Source organism: Curcuma longa, chromosome 21 (genome assembly GCF_044706935.1).
Source record: "Curcuma longa cultivar G26 ecotype Majalengka, Jawa Barat chromosome 21, ITB_CL_G26_1.1, whole genome shotgun sequence".
NCBI classification, from domain to species: Eukaryota; Viridiplantae; Streptophyta; class Magnoliopsida; order Zingiberales; family Zingiberaceae; genus Curcuma; species Curcuma longa.
Genome location: NC_133881.1, coordinates 5212915 through 5228132, shown reverse-complemented (window position 1 = coordinate 5228132; position 15218 = coordinate 5212915). Strand labels below are relative to the sequence as shown.

Sequence of the window (15218 nt, the reverse complement as noted above, 5' to 3'; positions counted from 1 at the left end):
CATATCAATGGAGATATTTTCCATCCTTTTAATCTCATGATCTTTTCTATGTACTTTAGATGTGGGACTATGTTTGCACCCTTACAACCCAACAGTCTAAACCCAATCCAAACTTAAAATTTTTAACTTGATAAATTTAAATTGTAGTTCAAACTTTAAATTTTTAATATTTTTTTATTTTTTAATAGGCTTGTGAGTTGGCTCGCCTAACTCACAACCTACCTTAGGTTGGATTGGGTTGGAGGTTTCCCAATCCATCAAGTTTGTGGGTTGGCCCGCCCCGCCATATGATGAGTTTCTTATGGTTGGCACGTCCTATCATGGGTTAATCTGTTTGACAGCTCTATCCAAGAGTAGCAGTTTGCATTGGTCCACAAATGTCGGATTAAATAACTTCTAGTGGTGCTTTTGCTTTCCATGATGACTTTGGAACTTGAAGCTTATGTATTTTTTCGTAGACACATCCTTTATAAATATTATTTTCTATTTGAATATTGAGAAGATCGATCACCATATTTCTCTCCTTCAGCAAATGAAGACCTTTTTGATTAAGATAACCATTTGCATAGATAAGATAAATTTGCATCTTTAACTTTAAATGAACAATTGTTGTTTTGTGGTAACATGATGAAAAAAGTTTTATTCTGTATTTCAACATTTATCATAATAGTTTTTTTTTCTTTTTATAAAAAATTTTGCACTTTCCATCATCAAAATTGATTGAAAAATGCTTTTGAATAAGTTGTCCAATACTATAAAAGATTGTATAAAAGACTTAGACATAAAGAACAACAATAATAAGATTTTTATTACCTCCCATGGTTTAGACAACAATAGTGTCTTTACCTTTTGCACTCCTATAAGTTCAATCACCAAGGATGATGCAGGAGTTGACATTTGGATTGAGCTCCTTTCATGTGGTTGCTAGCACCGTTATCCAAATACCATTGATGTTGAGAATAGAATAGAACTTCATGTTCTTCTTTTAAAAAATTTGTGACATCTTCTTTATTCTCCTTGTTTTGAAAACAACAATCCCTTTGATTATCTTTAGTTAACTTTTTTTTGAGACCCCTTATGGGACAACAAAAAAATATGGTGTTATTAGTTTACAACAAGACTTAGACGACTTAACAAAACAAGTAGATGATCTAACTATAAGTTTTAATCTTATATTTCCTCAATTCTCTCTCATAACTTTACTAGATTTACAAGCTGGTTTAAGAGATTGCCAGCATGATTGGAATCTTAAGACAGGAATCGATAATATTTCTTATTTTATGTGTCGATTTTATCTAGCAATAGACAAAAAGGATACTTGCAAATTATGCAAAAAAAATAAATATGCAATCTCTTAACATTACAATTCCAACCACTCATACCATATGAGGAAGTACTAGAAATACTCTCTTGGAAACAAGAGTCTTTGTATTAGAAACGAGACTCAACTAATTAAAAGTTGAAGTAATCCATCCGTCTTCAGAAACATCCAATAACGGACCTTAAAGGAAAAGGAATCCTTATACAAGACTAGGAGGATAATGAACCTCTAGATACTAACATGGTTTTTATCAAAACTCTTAGTATCGTAATATAGGTAGAACTGTTAACATACATATTAAATGTTTAGCCAACATACATGATCATGAATTTACATTACATGCTTTCTTTGATAGTGGAACCATTAACTCCACTATTGATGAACCAACCATTCATTCTATTCTACCTAAAAATATATTTGCTCAACCTTTGGTCAACATGAAATTTCATGGCAAAAATTCTCCCATTCTTAGTTTGTTACCAACATCTATTTACACTTTTATACTAATTGTGATGTCTACAACCCTCCTTTATCACTATCTAAACGGGTCAAACCTTTAAATCATCCTAATATCCATCTCATCTTAGGACTAAATTTTCTCATTGCCTTTGAACTAGCCCTCCTGCTTATCAAAGAGTATGCCCTTTTCTTCTATATACCCGTATATCTATATATCTCTAACTACTTATCATGAGTGCAAAAGTGAAAGCGTGATGAAACCCCTGCACCTCTTCTTCCATATATACATATAAATGACATAGTGTTTTTATTTTATACCACTATGTCATTACTGTCTCTATTATCTTTGTGCTTGGGGTAATGTTGTAGCTAGTGAGGTTATAACTGAGGCGCGACAATTACTGGTTGAAAACTATTTCCAAACCCCCTCTTGGGCTTGGGTTTAACCCATGCCATTGAGAATTTTTGGAAGGGCTCCATCTAACAAAGGGTAAAACCTTACAACTCTAGTTTTTAATTAATTCTTTGAGTATAAAATTTTTTGTATGCTAGTTAATGTTCATTTGGTTAATTTCTTGTGAATAGGATCTTCAAGAGAGGTGTAAACCCTAAACCTATCAAAATCCCCCACCAAATATGAAACCGCATGGAAGACGAAAAAGAAGAATGAAAACTCCATTGGTCTACTAATGGAAAACCATAGAGCTAAAGCATGACATGATGATGTCCAAAGAATATTAGAAAATGAAGAATATTGAAAACTCCATTGGTCTACTAATGAACTAAAGCATGATATGACGATGTCAAAAGAATATTCTTTGAAGGCAAAATTAATCTAGAATTACTCATGTCGAGACAATGTAATATTGAGAGGAGTTACAAATCATAGGGCATAGTTGAGTTGGTTATTGCGGGCCAGACTTGTTGAAGTAGACAATGATCGAATCTTGACGAAGTTGAGGTAATACCCTTCCCGTAGTGATCAATTGTAGCTTTCTGATTTACCTTCTCATAGATGGTCGTGGATTTCATCTTTTGCTGAAGAGTTACAAATCATAGGGGAGTTGCATGACAACTCTTTCATTAACTCACTATATCTCGACTTTGTTAAATGGTGGCTTCATATTAGGATAGCCCAAAACTTTCTAGGGGGTTCGATCAATTCATTATTATGAACCATAAGCTTTAAACTTTTGGACCTAAACCATGACAGAAGCGACCTAAAATTTTATATGATGGTCTCCTAGATCCAAATGAATTTGCATTAGATCTTTTTGAAGGGAGTTGTGAAGAGTTTCTATGTGAAAGACCTCTTCATATAAGAAGTTGAAGGCCTCCTTCATAGTTATTGGATCACTAGTCGATCAATGGCTCAGATTGATTTTCACTATTTAGTTTGATCCAACAGTTCTAAAGGGACTTTCACATAGGGGTGTAATTGAACTGAGCCGAACAGTAAGAGGCTCGAGTCTAACTAGGTTCGTTTTTGCTAAGCTCAAGCTCGGCTTGAGTTAAATTCAAGTTTTAATTCTTAAGCTCGAGCTTAATTCGTAATGAAATTAAATAGTTCGCGAACAGTTTGACCTCAGTTAAAAAAATAATTTGTTTAAAAGTTAAACAAGCTTAGTTCAAGCTTGACTCGTTAACATATAATATTTATAATTCATGTAATATTTACTTATATAAACGAGTCTCTTAACAAACATGTTCGCGAGCCTTTTAACAAACACGTTCGCATGCCTCTAAATAAATATATTCACGAGCTTACAAATTAAATACTGTTAAACTCGAGCTCGGTTTGATAATGTTTTTGAGCTAGAAATCAGACTCGAACTCAACTCATTAACTTAATCAAATGATTTTTTTTTTGAATCGAAATCCGAATAGCTCACGAGTGACTTGATTCATTTACACCCCTACTCTCAAGGAAGGGGACCCTTTGTTATGTATTTATTTCATTCCACTAGATAAAACTTATACGAACGAGACTTTTTAGTCTTTTCTAGGAAGGTCTCCTTTAGAAACTAATCTTAAAATTTCAATTTGAGACCTTTAAATCAAAATCAAAACCAAACTAAAATTGTTTTATATTCAATTTGAAATCTAAGTGAAATTTTCATAAAAATAAAAATACGAACAAGAATTCACATGAAAATTGACTTGAGAATAATAATACTAAAATTTCCTTGTCAGGCACATTTCTTCAAGGCAAAGACTAAAATGGTGTGGTTGGCTTTCCCTTTGATAAGGTGCTTCGAAACATTATGCGTGTATCGTGTGAATAAATCATCAAGTATGGCATCCCCAAACTGATGCACGATCAAGGGTTCGAACACTGCACGAATGCAATCTGCCACATTTTTTGCACTTTTTGTGTAGTTTGATACAGCAAAAAAATCATCTTCCGAATCATCAAATGGATCCCAACTCGACTCGAAGATCTCTACTCGATCCAAATCGAACAACCCTTCTTGATGGATCATTGACTTTCACATCTTCAAGTAAAGGTCCGTAAAGTGGCAAATTGAAGGTGTCGACCTTTTCTTCTGATAAGATTCCCTAAATTCATATAGAAAAAATTGATGTTAGTTAATTACGTACATAATCAGCTTTATATATTTAAATTTATTTATTTGATTGAGATGAATTAATTATACTAGTTAAGTTTATATGAACCTCTAAGACCATCGAATTAAGAGCTTCAGCAAGTAGTCCATAAAGATGACATAAGTCACCGTGCCCCGGAGTTCTCTTTCTTCTTCCTAGAAATGTCATCACCATTCCACCTCCAACAGTCAATTCCGTATGTCGTGACCTAAGAAATATCAAAAAATCTTTCTGATATTGCTCTGTGTATGCTTTTTCTACTTGTGGCGTCGTCTCTGTCCAATAGATATTTCCTTTATTATTCAGTAGAATACCTCGCTCATTTTCTAGTTCTTCGGGCACCTAACAGATTCAAATTATAATGAATAAAAGAAGAAAATATTATTAATATTAGTTCACTATAGTGTTAGAGAGAGATTAACTAGGTACTTGCGAGAGCCACATTAGGCTGTAGGAAGAATGAAAGAAATGGACACTCGCACGAGGAAAAAGTCTCCCGTAAAATGATCCTGCCACTCCGACCACATAATAGGGCACCAACAACTCCACCTTAGTCTCCTCCTCTACCTTCTTCTTGAACTTATCTAGGGATTGGAAGACATAATTGAAATCATTGCTCGGGAGATCATTCAAGAAGAATTGAACCTCCAATGGCTTCTTCATTTCCATCACATGACGGAGTTCAGCAATGATGTTGAGTACCTAAGAGACCACAAGGAATATGTTGGGACCAAAAGAGCTACCGATCGATCGAGATATATATATTAACAATGACCATTTGTTCAAGAAGCAGACCCTCTATACCTGAGAGATTAGAATGAAAGTGTTGGGACCAGAAGAGCATCCGAGATCAACAATGACCATTTGCTCAGGGAGCAACTCCTTATACACTTCTTCGATGGCGTTCGTCAACACAGGCTTCGTTCGATAGATGGCCTTCTCCTGAGAAATCATACATAGCAATCAAAATCTACTAATCTACTTACACATACACTAAAAGAAAATACACTATAGAGTGCATTGATTGACTTGGAGCCTTGAGTTGGTGGCGTAACTAGTTTCCCCGGCGCCCCTGACCATGTGAAGAACTTGCTCCAGTGTCTTCAAACCCATCTCTCTCTCTCTCTCTCTCTCTCTCTCTCTCTCTCTGTGTAGGTCCTGGGGTTTAATGAGGTATCAGGTGTGAGGTTTAGAAAGCATGGGAGTAAAGTACACGGGGGCTTATATAGGCCTCCTATATGAAGCGAGGGGAAGAGAGTAATGTCATCCTATACGTCATTGTGACAACGATGATGCCATAATTTATCACTATTTAGATTCGCGTGTTGCATGCTTGTATTAGAATAAGAAAAGTTTGATTTCAATTGTCGATGGGACTTTATTATTTTTTTTAAAAAAGGATAAAGTATATGCTTTGAACACATTTAAAAAATCATTAATAGGTGGATTTGCGTGTGAAATGCCCTTTAACAATATAATATTGCCCTATAACAGTTGGTTAACTGCATTAAAAAAAAGGAGGATCCATCTCAAGGTGTTATTTCTAAATTGCCATTTAACAATATTGCTAACAAGGACAACTTATGAGATATACGATTTCTACAAATCAATTCTTAGTTCATTGAATATGAAGAAGGCCTAAAGAATGATATACTGGTGCAAAAATAACTTTGTATTTGTTGTTGATGATAAGGTGGTGCCGTCCACGTATTGTTATTTGTTCTAGATGTTGCTGGTGCAACCTGAATGGGTTTTGGTTAGTAAAGCGTCTTCTTTTTCCGTCCGCGCGCCTACCTCAATGCATGCATTGTTGGATTGCAAGGATGTAAACATAGTCCCACATCTAAAACACATGAAAAAGATCATGGATTTAAAATGATGAAAAATATCTCTATTGAAATGAAACCTTTTGGGGAGAGCCCAAGAACAAAACCATGAGGGCTTAGGCCCAAAGTAGACAATATCATGCCATTGTGGAGATGTGGACATCCTTGGGGACCCTACAGGTGGTATCAGAGCGAGACCGCTCTTCACCGGACTAACCACCGGAAGAGCCATGATCCAGATTTAACCATGTGGATTGAACCTTAAACAAAGGAAGTGGGTGCTCTCGTGTCTAAATCAAGAGGACCAGACACCAGGTGAAAAGTCCTAGTTGCGGCTAGGCTAGGTGGTAAGTCCTAGTAGGTCGGATGGATCGAGGGGCAAAAAGTCCTGGTGGATCGAGGATTGGTGGGTCAGATATCAAATGGAGGCTTTCCGTTTGAGGGGGGCCTGTGGTCCTTTGTTTGAGGGGGAGATTGTTGGGTTGTAAGGGTGCAAACATAGTCCCACATCTAAAACACATGGAAAAGATCATAGGTTTAAAAGGATGGAAGATATCTCCATTGGAATGAGGTCTTTTGGGGAGAGCTCAAGAACAAAACCATAAGGGCTTAGGCCCAAAGTGGACAATAATATCATGTCATGTCATTGTGGAGATGTTGACATCCTTAGGCCTAAAGGACCTTACATGCATGTCAACCCTACATGCATGTCATGGATTAGTAGGCATCGATGATGGCCAGTGTGATCCATTCGATGTTTAAGTCAGTATTGGAATGAGAGCAAAAATGAAAAGAAAATAATATAAGGAAACTATTCATGTTATCCGAGGGCAAATTAAAAGTGTTTAAGTACAAATATGATAGATACCATGTCAAAAATAGAAGGCTAAATTTTTTAAAATAATTTTTCTAAACCAATGATGTCATGAATCAAGAGTTTTTGAACATGATGAAACTTAGGAGAGTGAAAAGAACCTTTTGAATTAAATCTCTTGATATATTCCATTTTTGAATTATCAAAGTGGTAATGCTTTGACGAAAATACACTAAGGTGATGATGCTTTGAAGAAATCAACATCAAAGTGGTGATGTTTAGATGAAATCAACATCAAGGTGGTGATGCTTTGATGAAATCAACACTAAAAATGGTGATGTCGTCAGGACCTTACAAGTACTTCATTTTTTTGTTGAGAGGGGAGACCACTCTTCACTATTCTCTTCCACTAACCATTCTCTTTCTTAGACAAAAATCAAAGATGGAGAAACTTTCTTACAACAACAAACTTACAAAGTTCAAAAACGATGAAGCAACAAGAGAGAATAAACGAAGAGATTACAAATTTAACTCGGTTCTCCTTCTCTTGGTTGCTTGAAGATCTTGCAGATGGAAGCTTGAAGTTGATGATAAACTTAGAAATGACAATTAAATAGTAACCCTATAAGTGGGGGAAACCTACCTTTTAAACATCGCAGAATCAAACTGTTTCTGCTCGTTTTACCACCACCAATCGATTGGTATAACTCCCCAATTACTTGCTAACCGCTAACTATCCGTTGAACGTTATTGACTTTTGATCCACGGCTGAGACTAATCTGATTTTGAATTTCAATCGATTGATAGTTCCCAATCGATTTGGTAGAATTCTATTTGTTTGAGAAACCTCTGCCACCAATCGATTGACAATGCTTAATTGGTCTGCTAATCGATTTGACAAACTTCTGTTCATTTGAGAAACCTCTACCAATTGATTAACAATGTCGAATCGATTTGCCAATCAATTTGGCAGACTTCTATTTTCTCAAGAAACCTCTACCAATCGATTGGTAATGCCTAATCGATTTATCAATTGATTTGGCAGATTTCTATTCGCTCAAGATTGCTTACTTGCTAATTGATTGATATGTCAAAAGCGTAAACCCTGAATTCTTGATTTAACCCAATCAATTGGTGTTGCTAAACTCGGAATTCTAAATTTAGGATTTAGGATGGTTCACCAATCGATTAGTGTACCACATTAATCGATTGGTGAATCTTAAAATGGAGTTGTTATCCCTAAACTCTCAAATCTAAGTTTCTCTCTCTTTCCTCGTTTCCTAATTACCTCATGCTAGATGAACCTTTTATTTCTTGGATTTTGTGTTTGGAGCTTCTTCGTCTCCGAGTTTTCATCTACCTTTGCGTCTGCTCTCACAATCTATTCAAGTTTTATCATTTTGTAAAGAATCTAGTCATTGACCTTCTTGGTCTTTTCTTATATTGCATACGATCTTCTGACTTGTATGAACTTCTTCTTGCCAATAATTCGATACTTGACTTTCTTGGTCTTCTCGTGCCTTGCATCTGGTCTTCCGACCTACATGAACTTCTACTAAGAATCAGATCCTCGACCTTCTTAAACTTCTTTAATCCTGTACACTCATAACTCAAGTGAGATCCAAGTTATTAACCTAAACTTAAATAATTTGCAATAATTAAATTTTCTCATTTGGGATATGATTGCACTAATAGATGTTTTGAAGAAATCATGAAAATAATTAATATTTTATTTTTCTTATAATTAACTATTAAAAACAAAGAAATAATTTTTTCATTTTTATTAACATTTCTTTAATTTTATATTTTTTATTAATTTTTAAAAACATTAAACGCGCCCTTTTATAAAAACACCCATAAATAATGTGAGGTACGCATTGATCAGTGTAATGCCCATTTAGGTACAACCGCCAGGTCGTAGGAAAAAAAACCTTTAATATTTTTTTAAAAAATTAAATATTCTTCCTCACACTGTGCCATACGAGTTTTAAAACAAATAAAAAATAATGATTTTAAAAAATAAATTTTTATATACTATGAGTATCAAATTTTATTATGAATCATGTCAATTAAATAATATGATTAATAAAAATCTATAAAAACTCATATGCTATGTGTAAAATTTAAAATTTCAATTAAAAAACATGAACAAAATATGAAAGTGGTTATTTTTTGATTTATATAATAATAATAAAAAAGAAATCGATTTGATGCTAAAAAAGATTGACATTCTGTTTTGCTTCGAATGGATGAGAAATTTCTACTTATCCTCTTCGAGGAAAAGCAAAAATGAATGAGGAAAGAGAAAGATAGATGCCTTTTGAGAAGAGAAACGATATTTATCATGAAATGGTAGCATGACACTCACAATTGCATGTAGTGGGTTCCACTGTATGTCAGTGGGATCTACTGCTAATTTGAGTATCATGCTTCGATTTCATATTGTGTATCATCCAATTCAAAAAATGAAGAGTTAATTAGATTTTAAAAAATAAGGTATATAATTAAAAAATTATCAGAAATAAAATTAAAATAATTTAAAATTAAAAATATACATTTTTTTAAAAAAAAATTGAATATAAATAAAGGCAAAAATTAAAAAAACTCATTTTTTAAATTATTAAAGGAATATATTTTTTTTATTTTTAATCAACAAATAACAAACAACACACATGTATAATTACTTAACTACCCTCTAATATATTATTATTTTTTATTATTATCTATTATAATAGCTGTTAAATCATCATTATTATAATATAAATATTAGATAAATAAATTAAATCTGTATTATAATAATTATAATTAAATATTTTAAAATAGAATAAATATGTATTATAAACCCTAAATATATATGCCTTACGTGGGCCCGCAAGTAGGATGTATATGATATATCCTTCACTCACTCGATATCCTCCCACGACTCCCATGCCGTCCCGCCCATTATTGGCCACTGATAGTGATGTCGTTTTACTCCACGTGAAGAATAAATATTCTTGGCTGAGAAGATCTACGTAGAATTGAATTAAACTAATACTTCGTGGCTATCCAAAAGTCCTACCGACAAAGACAGTAGAGAGGAACACAATTGTGAGCAGACCTAAGAGCATCCGCAATGTACGTGGTGTTATAATGCCATGGGCTCCACTGCCACGTGGTAGTCGATCAGGTGATCGACTACCACCACTTGATTGTGAAAAAAAAATTAAAAAAAATACATGGCCCACCACTGTCACCGATTAACGCGTTCAAAATTCTAAACGCGTTAAATACATCACTCCTCCCTCGCTCCTCCACGTCTACTGTTAACGCGCGATTAACTGCGCGTTGCGGATGCTCTAATACTCCTTGGCTGCCTACGAATCCCACCGACGAAGAGAGAATAGGAATGTAATTTGTCTATATAGAATTAATTAAACCAATACTAAAAATCCCACCGACAAAATGAGAAGAGGAGCACAGTTAGCTCTGAATTGAATCTGATCCAAACCCGTAACTAGATTAACAGATTGGATACCCATTGATTTAGTTACACAGATTTGACTTGGATCCGACTTGACTAGGACTGATTTCGATTCAAGTCCAAAAATAACCATCGAATCGGTAGTTAATCATCGGTTTAGATTAGTGATTCAAATCGCTAGTTCACCGATGTGTATTTTTTAAACAATTGAGATTATTTAATGATTTTTTATCAATAACTATGATTTAATATATGTTATTTTCTAAACTATATAAGTGGCCTGCTCATTTCATTATTTCTATGTCATCTTCTCTACTCTCATCTCTCATTTCAAAATTTTGATTGTTTTCGACTTAATTCTCAAATTCTAATGGAAGAACTTTATCATTTCAGTTTTGAAAGGGTAGAGAAATAGTCAATATGAATATGAATTTCAATAATATTCAATTTACTAATGGTGAATTAAAGTAAATTTTTGTAAGGACCTTGTGAGTAGGGATGAGTATTCGGTTAAAATCGAACCGAGCCGAATCGAATTAATCGAAAGTTGAATAAATCAATTTTTTTTAACCAATCGAACTGATCGAATTTTTCAATAAAAATCGAACAAACCAAACTAATATTTTATCGGTTAATTCGGTTTTCGACCGAATTAAGCGAAATAATCAATTTTTTAAATATTATAAAAATTTTACTAATGAATTAGGGATTTATAAATGTATTTACTTAAAATTTATAAATTATTTTTCTAATTTGATTAATTCGATTTAACCAAATAAGAAATTTTAAAATTTAAACCGAACCGAATTAATTGAATTAATCGATTTTTTTAGAAAAAATAATCAAAATTCTGAAATAACCGAACTGAATTTTTAATTCGTTTCGGGTTGATCGGTTTATTCGGTTTAACCGAATTTTTGCTCACCCCTACTTGTGAGCTAGAAGGGGGGGGGGGGGGTTTAAATAGCTCAACTTACTCAAATTTGAATTTTTATCGATAAAGTTTTCTTGCTACACAACCACTCAATGCAACAATGCTAACATAAATGATTTACTTGATATCCGCCTCCTTAAGGCGACTAATCTAAGAATATTTACTCAGCTCACTTTTCCACTATATCCTCTCCTTCTCGGACAAATCCTGAAGGCAGAGAAACCTTCTTACAACAAATTAAAGATTGTACAAAAACATCCAAGTAAGACAAAGAAGAAGAAGAGTAAAGATGTTACACAAAACTTGATGAGTATGCTTCTTCTTCTTCAAGAGATTGCTGCAAGTTTGTAGTTAAACACCAGGAGGTTTCTTGATCACTATAGCACTGAGACTTGGAGCAAAAATAGCACTGATGAAGCCCTCAACGATTAACTCTCACCATTTAAGCAGGTTTAGCCTTTTATGCTATCAGTCGACTGATTTGGTCAATATCAAAAAATGTCCACTGAACGTGCTAAAGTCATGCCTGATTCTGTGGAATTCAAATGCCAGTCGACTAATTTTTCCCATCAGTTGACTGTTATGCTATTAGTCGACTGATGTGAATGATCAGCCAAGTTAATTTCTATTCTGTTTACTTTCGAAACAGAAACAGTCGACTGATGAATGGATTCAGTTGAGTCTGTTGATACCAATCGATTGATGAGGAGAATCAGTCGAGTCGATTCTCTTCTGTTTGCTTCCGAAACAACATCAGCCGACTGATTTTGAGAATCAGTCGACTAATAAGAGAAATTCACTCGACTGGTGTGATTATCAGTCAACTAGAGCAGAGAATCAGGCATAACAACTTGGTATCAGTCGGCTGATCCTACCATGCCAGTCGACTGATACCAGGATTAATTGGCTGAAATAAGATTTTACCGTGTGATACGCTCGTTCTTTCCTCGCTTGATCAAGAGTCTGGTTGTCGACCTTCTTGATCTTCATTTGCCTTACATCGTAAGGACTTTCTTGTGCCAAGATCTCGCTTCTCGACCCTCTTGGACTTCCCTTTTGCCTCACGTCCGATCTTCTAACCCGCAAGGACTTTCCTTCATTTGTCTTACCCTGTAAGGACTTTCTCGTGCCAAAAGCTCGCTTCTTGACCCTCTTGAACTTCCCTTTTGCCTCACGTCCAGTCTTCTTACCCGCAAGGACTTTCCTTCATTTGCCTTACCCTGTAAGGACTTTCCTGCACACTTGATGCACAAGTGAGATTTCTTATCTTGTACTCTAAAGTTTATTGATGTCAATCATCAAAATACAACTTATGGGTATGATTGCAACAACAATCTCCCCCTTTTTGATATTTAACAATCCAAAAACTTTAGAGCATAATTTTCTTCCCCTTTGACAAATATCAAAATAGAAAAGACATATAGCACATGGAACACATATATAGAGAAAGGAAAACATAATGAGGATGACCTCCCCCTAAAACCATGCATGCACTTGGATGTACTTGTAACACACATATAGCAAACAAGACAACAGAACATGTATGTATATATATAAAAAATGAAAATAGACAATACACACATACACCACACAACATCTACAAAACGAGACAATCAAATTACTCCAAAATATATCATACAGACAAGTACTCAAACATGAAATATAGCAGAGTGACAGTCATACATAAACCAGTAAACATAGGGAAATGCAGCTAGAGTGATGGTCAATCAAGATCCATGAGCGGAGGATCGCCACTGGCTGATGCCCCATCGAAGGTAGAAGTCGGTGGAGGAGGATGACCGGACATCCAAGCCTGAAACATCGTAGTCAAATGGGCAACAGACCCATCAAGAGCGTCAAGGTAGCCGGTCATCTCAATACGTAGCTCCTCAATCCGAGTATCCACAGACTCAAAAGTTGCATCCAGGTAGGCACCGAGGCCCTCCTCAGACCCATCGTCATCAGAGCCAACCGGAGCTAGCAAAGGTGGTGCCTCCTCAGCCGCCTCAGCCCCCTCACCGCCAAGCTCGTCAACATGATAATTGTGGTCGTCCTCCACTCCATGGTACGATAGCCCTCCTTCATCCTAGCTAGGAAGAAGTTTCTCGGTCCAATGCGGTCGTAATCGGTGAGAGGCTTGATGTTTGCCCTGTCCCTAGTCACATCAATGCCTAAGGATGTAAGCCATACTGTAATGAGGTGAGGGAAAGACATGTGGATCTTTTCCTGGATAGGCTTGGTGAAGTGGACAATGCAATGAAACATGTGTAGGCTAATGTCAACATCTAATTTCTGACAAAGGCCATATAGAAGAAAGAGATAAGCCTTATGTAAGCCTGACCATGCGTGATTAGAGGGAGGAGACATCCTACAATGACCTTATAAAGGATATTGTCAGGAGCTGAAAGACCTTGAGCAGAAAATATCTTCTTATGCGGTGGTCGGGTTCGGTGAAAGAAATGCTCAAACATGAGATTGACAGTAAGATGATCAAATGGAGCCAGAAGAGGCCTGTAAAGAGTCAGGTAACAAACAAACGTGTTGTTGGCCGGACAACAACCCAAAAAAGAATGCCAAATGGCTGGCGAGAAGTCAAAGTCAGGCTTAGCCACACGAGTTCTATAGAGAAGAGGATCATCACTCACACAACGTAAATTATCATAAAATTCAGCAACTAGGTCTAAATGCATTGACGTGGTGCAGAACATGATTGTAGCTAGCTAACTGGTAATGGGCTATAATCTCAATAATATCTGGACAGTAATCACGAAAAAATCGCTTATACAAGAACCTAGCAGGGATGATCTTGAAAGTGCTAGGTCGGTTAGCAGGACCCTTCCCCTTGGAAGAAGCCCTAGAACCCGCTTCTATATGCCTAGCCTTAACACGCCTAGCCTTACTTCTATATGGATGCATGAATGCAACAACAATAGGAGATTAGTGACAAAAGCATTATAGGAATGGAAAATAGAGCCATGTGGAGTAGATCCAAGTAGCAGCAGATGGTGTGGTGCTCCACAGAGAAGAACAACCACCTAGGGTAAGAAATAACCACCTATGGTTAAATCGGAGGCTCTGTCGCAAATATGGGAATGAGAGGTTAGGGTTACAGAGAGTACAACTCACAAGAGAAGGAAATAACTGGCGACTGTGAGGCGATGTGTGGTGTTGTGGTGCATGCAAGGCAGACGAATGCCAGAAGGACACGATTAGGGCTAGGGAGACTTGTGAAGAGAGGGTGTCACCAGAGACAACCGAAAATTAGGCGTGGCCAGAAGGTGTCGTCGGAAGAGGAGAAAACACCGCAGTCGACTCGGGGAGAAATAAAGTCGCGATATTAGGGTTTGGCGGAATCACACGACTTTAAATTCTTCTGGGTTTAAGTCAGTCGACTGATTCAATGCGATCAGTCGATTGAATCCAGGGTAGTCGACTGAAATGGAACTCCAGTCGAGTCCATTTCGATTCTATATTAACGGTAAAACAGCTCAGTCGATTGGCTTTGAAATCCAGTAGAGTCCGTTTGGTTCTGTGTTAACGTTCAACTTGCTCAGTCGACTGGATTTCACTGGATTAGAAATCCAGTCGAGTCAATTTTGTTTTGTGTCCAAGGTTACTTGATCAGTCGACTAGCTTTAAAGCCCAGTCAAGTCAATTAGGTCTGTGGTGATGTAGACCGTTGGAGTCATCAGTGGATTAGAAATCCAATGGAGTTCGAATTTTGTTTTGTGTCCAAGGTTAACTTGATCAGTCGACTGACTTTAAAGTCCAGTTGAGTCAATTTGATTCTGTAT

General features: G+C 36.0%; 1 non-coding gene and 1 pseudogene across 1 annotated transcript; one reads left to right on the top strand and one right to left on the bottom strand.

The window, feature by feature from the left end:
* The first annotated feature begins 2122 nt into the window (after positions 1 to 2122).
* On the top strand, positions 2123 to 2262 carry LOC141815708 (U4 spliceosomal RNA). Its single transcript, XR_012600582.1, has one exon. It is a non-coding gene; the product is annotated as a U4 spliceosomal RNA (small nuclear RNA).
* Positions 2263 to 3969: 1707 nt separating this feature from the next.
* Positions 3970 to 5509, bottom strand: LOC141815367 (anthranilate O-methyltransferase 2-like; annotated as a pseudogene).
* Between the last annotated feature and the right edge of the window lie 9709 nt (positions 5510 to 15218).